At 38.6% G+C, this 10,108-nt stretch overlaps 1 non-coding gene across 1 annotated transcript; it reads right to left on the reverse strand.

Annotated features, from left to right (window-relative positions):
- Nucleotides 1–6,146: 6,146 nt before the first annotated feature.
- LOC111827115 lies at nt 6,147–6,253 on the reverse strand. The gene has a single exon (XR_002830609.1). It is a non-coding gene; the product is annotated as a U6 spliceosomal RNA (small nuclear RNA).
- Between the last annotated feature and the right edge of the window lie 3,855 nt (nt 6,254–10,108).

Consider the following 10,108-nt stretch of genomic DNA (forward strand, 5'->3'; position numbering starts at 1 on the left):
TTGGGAGTGGAACACAGTGGGTGGGCTTATTGCCGTGGTCGTGAACAAGCAGAAGACAATATATTATCCATAAATGCCTGAGTCAAAAGGGTTGGTCAGTAATGAAAGCAGACACAAAAGGAAGTTCCCCCAGATCAATGCTGTGACATCCAAATACCATCCAGAGAGACTTCAGTACAATCAATTAACATTATGGACCCACTGGCAGAGCTATTCCCATTTTAAGACCACTCCATTCCTGTGTTCTGCTTCCATGCTATCCATAAAACCCTCTAGTACAGTGTTCTGCTTCCATGCTATCCATAAAACCCTCTAGTACAGCGGTTCTCAATCTGTGGGTCTCGACCCCTTTGGGTGGAAAGCACATATATAATTATATATTGTTTTTGTGATTAATCACTATGCTTTAATTATGTTCAATTTGATTAATCACTATGCTTTAATTATGTTCAATTTGTAACAATGAAATTGGAGGTCACCACAACATGAGGAACTATATTAAAGGGTTGCGGCATTAGGAAGGTTGAGAACCACTGCTCTAGTAACTTGGCCTCCCATATGTTGCTTCTCATCATATAATAATAAGCAGGCACTCGGTCTCCATGAACTTGATTAAGGCAGATTTGTTTTGGAGGGGTGACAGAGATACTTTCGATGGACTTAATAAAATCGGGTTTCTTAACCTGCAAGCCTGAGACCAGACCATGGGCCTCATGAATTCATCAAGGTAAATGTAGCCTTGTGGGGATTTTCTGTGCAGCCAGCCGTAACATCTGAAACATCTCTCTGTACAGTAATTTTAACCTGCATCTTGCTATTTTTATTTGACTAGAGGAAAGAGCACTCACTACTTTGCACCATCGGCCTTTCTCTGGGCTGGTAGCAGTGACTGAGTCCTAATCTAGACTCTTTAACAGGGGAGAGAGGGAAGGGGCAAAGTCTCTTCCTTGTGCAAGTGTCTTCTGCTCTTTCTTCTTTTAGGTCAGGCTTTCCTGAGCTGCCAAATTCCCATTACGAGGGGGTGGACAAACTAACTCTCAAACCATGATTCACTTAGAATTCTCTAGAATTCCCCAAAGTCAGTTTATAGTTATGTAAATTTCTGATACCTGTTCTTGAAATTCAGACATAATTTTTAAAATTATTTAGACTAACTTTCGTATGACAAAGTCAATAGCACACATATCAGGAAAGTAGAGTGGCTTTAATGGATGAATCATAGTCAACATTATCAAAAAAGATTCTGCTACTTCTTGTTTGTAGAATAATTCTTTGCACCTCTATTGCTGCCACCAAGAAAAAAAATCTGGTGCAGTGAGTATAGACTCAGCATATTCAAATAGCAGCTCTCCTACAAACAAAACAAAACAAAACAAAAACAAAACAAACAAAAAAGACACATTTAAGAATTTAAGAACTACTATGCTGTTTTGGAAGAAAATTAAAGTGAGATTGATAGCAATGTGTCTCTTTAATTTCATAATGAATTTTTGGGAGAATTTTTACCATCACATATGCTGTTTAAATTTCTTATCCATGTAGAGAAGAAATCTTAAAATATCAATATTACTTTGCCTTACTGAATTAAAAAATTAGATTCCACAACCGCGAATTAAAAGCAAAAAAGAATTATTGCCTTATTAAATAAGTGGTGAGGAAATCTGTGAAGAATAATGATACCTCAATGCCAGCTCATCTCTGAGGACTGAAATACAGAAATATCAGTGATTCTGAAGCATTTACTCTATCAACACATGGACCTAGATCTCTGTGAGTTGGTAACATGCTTGAGAAACAATTGTCCTCTTCTATTGTATACCATTATTACCAGGCATTGCCAATAATCTCTAGGAGTGTCAGAGGATACTAAATTTCTTAGATCAAAGTTAATTTCAATATACTTGAAGTTTTTTAAAAAAATCCTATATAATAAAACCCTAATATGCAAATGGAACGAACAGCAGAACAACCGGTCACTATGATGCCCACTGACCACCAGGGGGCAGACGCTCAATTCAGGAGCTGCCCCCCTGGTGGTCAATGCGCTTCCACAGGGGGAGTGCCGCTCAGCCAGAAGCTGGGCTCATGGCTGGCGAGTACAGCAGTGGTGGCAGGAGCCTCTGGACTGCGAGAGGGCGCAGGCTGAGGCCCCCCCCCCACCTCCAAGTGCATGAAATTTTATGTACCAGGCCTCTAGTATAAGATATAAATAGAGAAAGATGTAAGCGACTCCTGCCACCAGAGTACACATCATCATAGATAGGCAGCACATCTTTGATTCGCAGTGTTGGCCGTCTTATGCCATGTTTGTTTATATGTTATTTCATGTCAACATAAAATTAAATATGAAAAATAAATAACCACTTTTAGAGCAAAGAATACACATTCAAGTATACTTAAAATATCTTTGAGTAGCATGTGTGACAAAGTAGAGTGAGTATTTGCAAAGTCAAGCCAAGTGTGAGAGTTTCTGATGATCATGGGGTTTCAAGGGTGAAGGGCAGGCACATATGGTGAGGCATGAAGCCACTTTCCAGAGGTAAGTGATGTGAATTTCTCCAATAGTTAAAATAGCCATGTTAAGATTGGATCTTCATTGACGCTAATCTCTAAGGAGATCTGATTCCGGCATGGGATATGGCAGCTGGTGTTCCAGGGTCTTGGAAGGAGTGTCAATCAGTGTACATGTTTGGGAGGGAGCCACACAATTTATTAGGATTTCTGCCTGTAGTGTTGTAACTATAAATGAGAGAATTCAGTGACTAGAGAGAGGATTAGGGTCAAAGTCAAGTTCATTGGAGTTTGGGGTAAGGTTCCCTAAGAATTTAGGCAGAAACCCTTGCCAGATGGACTTGAACAAAGAGCAAATGTTACCTGATGGTCAATAGGCAATGGGAAGGCAGGTGACCTGGGCTGACCCCAGCCTCCTGGATCCTGTATTTATTAGCAATGGGAGAAGTTTCAGATATACCAGCTGGTAGATCAAAGTCTTCTGATCTCTGACCCACTTTGGTCAAGATCAATTGGATGACTAAATGGGTTAAACTAGCACATGGGCCAGAGAAGGCAAGAATAAATATTGATATAACAGATTTTTTTTGTTCTGATCAAGAAATCAAATATCAAAGCCAAAACATCTGACACCAAAGAAAGTACATATGTTAAAACAAGTGAACACAAAGTTGATGTGTTTCTTTGAGCTCTAGTCTTGTCTCTGCAGGATTTGTCCTCACAAGGGCAGACGGGGCATCATGTTCTGAAATGTTCAAGGTCTATGCAAAACAAAGAGAATGACCCAAGTCTCTGTATTTAATGCTTTCACTGTAACAGAGCTCAACAAATATGGGCTTTCTGTGAAACATTTTCCTCCAAACAGGAAAACCCAGCTTGATACTAACCTCAATCAATTGCCTTGGCTCTGAATAAAATTGTGGGTATGCAACCTAGATACTCTCTGTAATCATCCTAACCTTTGAAACTCAAACTTGTTTCCAATCCACAAGTCCTAAGACATCTAGTGTCCTTGACAATTTTCTGAGTTTCTTTTCTTTTTTTCTTTTGTGGGAGAGGGAAGAAGTTGTTGTGTATGATCTCTACTGGCTCTGAGCTATATTTCATTAAGGAGTTCAGTCTCTGAATGATCTTATCATATTTTACATTGTCTTTTTTTTCTGCCCTTATGCATATACTGTTCTTGTTTGTCTCTCCAAAATACAGCAAATACTGACTGTAAAATGCAGCACAATTTTAATGATGTTTTATGGCAGCAGGAGTGATTAATTACTTTACATTGCTGTGCTAGACAGTTCAAGATACACTATTAACTCTCATCTTAGAAGTCCTCATGCATTTTGTTACTGAGAATTTCTCCCTGGCCAGTTTCTCCAGCTCCCAACCTTTCGCCACTTTCCTCAGTCCCTATCTCTCTTTTCCCTGGTTTTCTTCACTCCTCTCTTTCACCTCCAAATTTCTGTTAACTTTTTACTCAGAGTATATTAGCTTTTCTGTGTTTTACTGGTTCATCCTAGACTAGTACTTTCCAAGTTGTGATTGTGACCTATTGTGGGTTGAGAACTCCATTGCATGAGTTGAAGTGAGCATTTTAAGAAAATGAAATAGAATCAAATGGAAAATATCCAAGTGCATTGTACAGGGTACAATGGAATTTTGCTGTTGATTCCATCATGTTAGGAAACATGTTTAATTTCACTGCTGGACCTTCTTCCCCCACACAAGTGTTCTATCAGGTGTTTTCCTCAACAAATGACATTTTTTTACTATGTAGGTTCTCAAAAATCAAATCTACTACTCATGGGAAATTGTGTTCCACCATTGCGGCTACTGAAAAGGACATGACACCAGACGCTTTATAAGCTGTTCCCAAGGGGACATTTCCAAAATCTTTGCATGGCAGATGCAAAGCCTCCTGATGACACCTTTGTGTGAAACAACTTTTATTTACATGCATGTTGAGCTTTGTTAAGGAAAAAATCCAGACTGATTTATCAATATTTATACTACTTCTCTGTTACTGAGTTACAGTGTTAAGAAGGAGTGAGGAGTATGGTCAAGGAAACAAAGGGAAATGACCAACTTTCCAAATTCAGGGATTTCTCATCTAGGAGAAATTGATGTATTAACCAAGCTGTACTTGCCATGCCAGGGTGCTGAGAAGAAGTGGGTGTGTGGTTGCATTGGGGTGGCAATGTGGGTGATGGGCAATTAGGGTAAAGAACTCCAGTTTGATAGGCACAAAAGCTAAGAGATATATTATTTTATTTTTGCAATTTTTTCCTTTTTTGATCATAGACCAAGAACTTCCATTTAAAATGACATTTTGGGAATGACAGTTCTGTCTGTAATTAGTTTTACTAGTTCTTTATCTCTAGAATTAAAAAAAATATTTCCCAATAAAACTGTAACTTTCCTTCAGCAAATTCACACTCAAAAAATGTCAGAAAAACTCATAAAAGACACACAGGTGTCATGATAGAAAAGTCTTCGCTTTTGACAATAAATTAAAAAAAAATCTGCTGTTCCTTGCTGAGGGAGATTACCTGCTTCTCTGGCCCAGACACTGCAGAACAAGGAAGCAGACACTCGGACTCACGATGCTTTCAAATGTTTATATGTCCCAATTTAGTGACTGATACTAGAGAGATCCAGTTCTCTGTCCCTCTCTCCAGCCTGGGGGAGGGAGTACTTTGCTGTAGCAGTAGTAAGTCATTACAGGTGGCACTCTCTTGGAAGATTATTTCTAAACTATAAGGTACTTGGAACTACTGTAAAGCATACTGATATACTGATAACAGTACCACATGCATATTAAAATCCATGATGTTGCCCTAGCCAGTTTTGCTCAGCGGACAGAGCATCGGCCTGCGAACTGAAAGGTCCCAGGTTCGATTCCGGTCAAGGGCACATGCCCGGGTTGTGGGCTTGATCCCCAGTGGGGGACTTGCAGGAGGCAGCCGATCCATGATTCTCTCTCATAGTGGATGTTTCTATCTCTCTCTCCCTCTTCCTTCCTCTCTGAAATCAATAAAAATATATTTAAAAAATAAGTAAATAAATCAAATAAAATCCATGATGCTAATGCAAGCTAAGAAAAGAAGAACTCTGAACAAGATGGATCATAAAGCTTTTGAACCTGTCCCATTCATTATAGGTCTGTACTTACTTTCAGTTCACTGACCAAAAATCTTTATGAAAGTTTGATTACAAACAGTTACTGCCTGTAACCAACTCCATTAATAATAAATGCCATTTTAATACATAGCAATAGAGGTCTCTATGTTAAACCGATGATATGGAATTTCCAGTGTCAGCATCAGCGACAAAACTATTTTTCAATTCCTGGCATGTAAGGCGGCATTTATTCCTTTTTATTTTTCATGAAAGAGTACATATGTCATTTTTTCCCTTTGGGGAAATGACTATTGTTACTGGAGCACACTTTGTCATTTTATGAGGCTAAAGGAGTAAATTGTGCATTATCTTCACTCCACTGAATTTTAATCAGTCATTGAGAAGTATTGGTTTCCACTTCTGATTAAAAGGTAGAAGTGCATGCTTATCAAATGGAATTCTCATAAGCTGCTGGGGGTTGGTACCACCACTTTGGAAACAGTTTGCTAGTTTCTTTTTTTAATATGGAATGTTTCACGAATTCGTGTGTCATCCTTGCACAGGGGCCATGCTAATCTTCTCTGTATCGTTCCAATTTTAGTATATGTGCTGCCGAAGCGAGCACAGTTTGCTAGTTTCTTATGAAGTTAAATAAACATCTACCCGATAACCTATCAATTCTATTCCTAGGTATTCCAAGAGAAATGAAGATATATATGCAGAAAAATATTTTAATAAGAACATTCTTTTCTGCTTTATTTTTTTTTAAGTCAGGGGGACTGAACAAGTTACAGGTTGTGTTGAGGGTGCTTAAATCTATCCTTTCTGTCTCATGTCAGGCTTGTGTGAGAACCAGGATATAGAATGTTAGATCCTCAAATAGGGGTCAAGTGGGGAAGAGATGAGCTCCAGAGTTTGGGTGCCAGGCTTGGTAATATTCTTAGCACTGGGGTACCCCAAAGGGCATACAGGGATTTGTCCCACAGTCTAGTGGTGTAGCTGGGGATGTACTGGCTATGCCACAAAAGAAGGTGTTTATATTCTATTATTTAGTTAGTTTTTCCTTATCTTGCTGTGTGCTCCTTTGCCCTTGCCCATATATTTATTGCATTGCTTATTGCCAGAGGTGTGGTGGTAGCCCAGACTTCTAAGAGAATTTGCAGCTATGTTCTAATCCTGGTAGTGAGTATAAAATTTTTATTAAAATATGTGGATAGTTTGAAATTCCTTTACAAACAGAAGGATAAGAGCTTTTGGCTTTCTAAGCCTTGGCCAATACTCATGTAATTGCCTTCCTGCATGAGAGAGAGAAAAAAGGTTAGGTACATCCTATGGTAGGAGAAATGATGTGAACAAAGGTGAAATCTGGGTGAATCTGCTTTATTCTTAATAGCCCCAAACCAAACCAGAAACAGCCTAAATGTCCACTAACAGATGAAAAATGCTAAGCTAGAGTAGGTAGAGAATTAGATTTAAACAGGATTGGAGTTTTGTTGACGTAAAATAGAGGGAAAGAGGAGCAAAGTCATTGAGGATGTACACAAGGATTGTAATAAGGAACCAAAGACGCTAGGCTGGATAAGAGGAAGGATGATGTCATGAGCAGACTGGGATGCAGTGAAAAGGCAGAAGTGTCCATAGCTTATATAAACTGTTGGAATTAAAGCTGGATATTTAGAAGGAACAGACTAGAAAAAAATGTGAGGTCAGAAAGTGAGATGCTTCAAGTTGAAGTATTGGAAGACTTGGGTTATTGGGAATGACAAAGCTAAGGTATGAATAAATATATGAATAAAGTTGAAGAAGTCATAAGATAAAAGGGGTTCTGGGAGTTGGGAGGCCAGGGCATTGAAGAATCACCTACACAGATGTTAAAATCATCAATCCTTATGACAGCATTGAAGACAGTAGCAATGAACCAGGAGCTGAATCTTTAAAGAACAAGTGGTGTAACCAAGAGTCGACAGATGACTGTAACAAGGTGAGCAGATACGCTTCCTGGTGTCTTTGCTGCTTCTTGAGGCCTTTGTTCTTCCCATTTCCTCTGCCTGGAATACTAGCCTCTTCTGATATTAGAATTGCTTTTTCCTTTACCTCATTCAGGTCTTTGCTGATATTTCATTTTTGTCAATAAGATCATTTCTGACCATCCTATAAAAACAACCTCCTCATTCATCTTAAAATGTTATTTCCCCTATTTTCTGCTTTATTTCTCTCAATAGGAATTAACATCTAGCATACTATATGTTTCAATGACTTTATTTTGGTATGTTTTCCCTTTGCTAGACTCCAGACAGAAGTACTCTCTTACTCTAGTTTTACTGCTAAATCTCTAATGCCCAGGACAGTGTCTGATACATGGTGCATGCGTAAGAAATATTTGTTGATGCTCCGATAACATACCTTCAAAGTTTGAGGGCTTTAGTGAAGATAGATGGACAAAAGTCTGGAAGCAGCAATGATGAGCAAGGAGGACACCCACCCACCTCCAAGCTGAGATCCTATAGATGTGGAAGAAATAGGAGTTCCCACCAAAGAGGGCTTCGGGGAGCACTGTGCATTAGTTCACATTGGGCCAGGTTTCAGACCAAAGGTTGAGAGGGATGTTCCAGGAGGAGCTGAGGATTTAGCTGGCTCTGCTGTGAGTTACAGAGGGCCTGGAGCAAGGTTTTGGGAGAAGGGTGGCATCTGGGTTGATATAATTGTGTGGAAAGAAGTGAGCGTCTGTGCCAGTTAGGCTAACCAGATAGGGTTCTTCCTGATGATCTTTTAGAAAATGGGGGTAGCAAGGCTCTGAGGATTTTGGTTTAGGTGAGACATCAGTGTTACTAGGATCACACAGGTTTCACAAACTCTCCACAAGTGTGAATAATCTCATAAGAAAGAAATGGAGAACATGTATGCCCAACAGCTAACACTTGTGACAGATGTTGAATAAATATTTGTTGGCCGAATGAATGGATGAAACAGTGCTGAAAGTAAATAGGAGAAAAAACAAAGTGCTTCTTTAACTCTTAAGGAGGCAGTCATGTGAAAGAGCACTACGTAAATCCAAAGAGGAAAAGCCAAAGAAATGTAGACACAGCCTGTGCCCTTGAATAACCTGCAGTTCAGATTTTAATGCAAATTGTGCTCACTGTCACAGAACTCTGCATATTTTAGGCAAGTACAAGAAAGGCATTATATAAATGCCCTTCCAGCTTTAACATGACAGACAAATGTATTTAACTTATTGAGCCAGAGATATAGTCTACTTCATATACAAAAGCACAGGAGACAATTGGCAGGTGGATGATAATCAAAGATGACCTCAATCTTATTCTTGTCTACACCAATAAATTGTATGAAATCCTGAGAGCTTTACCTCCTCCCCATGGCTCAGTTTGTTCTTTCCTAAAAACGGGGCTGAGAATTTCTGAGTTATTAGATGACAAGTATAAAAGCTTGTCAAAGCCAATTTTGGTTGGCCTATAGAATGAGTCGGAGTTTGCTTCAGAGAGAGAGGGCATGAGCAAAGGTAGTAGTTGGGTTCCTGATAGTGTGGACTGTGAGGCCTGTGCAGAGAAGCAAGACATGTTTGGATGCCCATCGAACAGAAAAGACCCATCTTCCAGCCTTTAATGACTTGTGTTGGGATTAATCAATTTACTTGTCCATATTATGGTGATGGTAGCATGAAGAAATCATTTGCAACTGTGTTTCCAACTTGCTAAATTGTTTAAAAAATCAGTTTTAAAGGCTCAGAGTGGAAGAAGCAAAAGCTCTTGAAAAATTCAAACCTGGAGAATAATTTGCCTACTGTTTCAGTTATATTAGCCATTTTGGTGGCATATATAAATAAGTAGGTCACTCACCTCTCCTTGAAAGTCATTATTACTTCAAACTTTATTGGTTTTTTTGTGTGCATATATTGCCATTACCAGTCTGGAGGAAATTTTTACAATGGCAGGTATTGTTAAGAACCTTCAAAGTGTCAGCCATTGCCTCTATGGCAGTAGTTCTCAAAGTGTGTTCCAGGGACTTCCTGGGGGTGGGGGGAGTGCCAGACCCTCTCAGAGGAACCATGAGGCCAAAACTATTTTCATAATTAGACTAAGATATTGACTTTTTTTGCACTTTCTTTTAAGAGTGAATAGCAGTAGAGTTGTCTAGAGTCTACATGTCACATTAAAAATATTATTTACATTAACATGTAATGATTCATTATTATAATTTTAAAAGTAAGTGAATAAATATTTCAAAATTCTCCATTTTAATTTTCAGTATTATAAATAATAAGTAACCCTCATAAACAAAAGCACTCCGGATATTCTCAATAATGTTTATTTATTTATTTATCTCATGAAAGTATGTCTCTGTTCTTTTAATTATTTATTTTTATTGAGGTAACATTGATGAATAGCAACATTATTTACAACAGCCAAGATGTGGAAACAGCCCAAAAAATGATGTATTATATATATATATATATATATATATA

Source organism: Myotis lucifugus, unplaced genomic scaffold (genome assembly GCF_000147115.1).
Source record: "Myotis lucifugus unplaced genomic scaffold, Myoluc2.0 scaffold_132, whole genome shotgun sequence".
In the NCBI taxonomy this organism is placed as follows: domain Eukaryota; kingdom Metazoa; phylum Chordata; class Mammalia; order Chiroptera; family Vespertilionidae; genus Myotis; species Myotis lucifugus.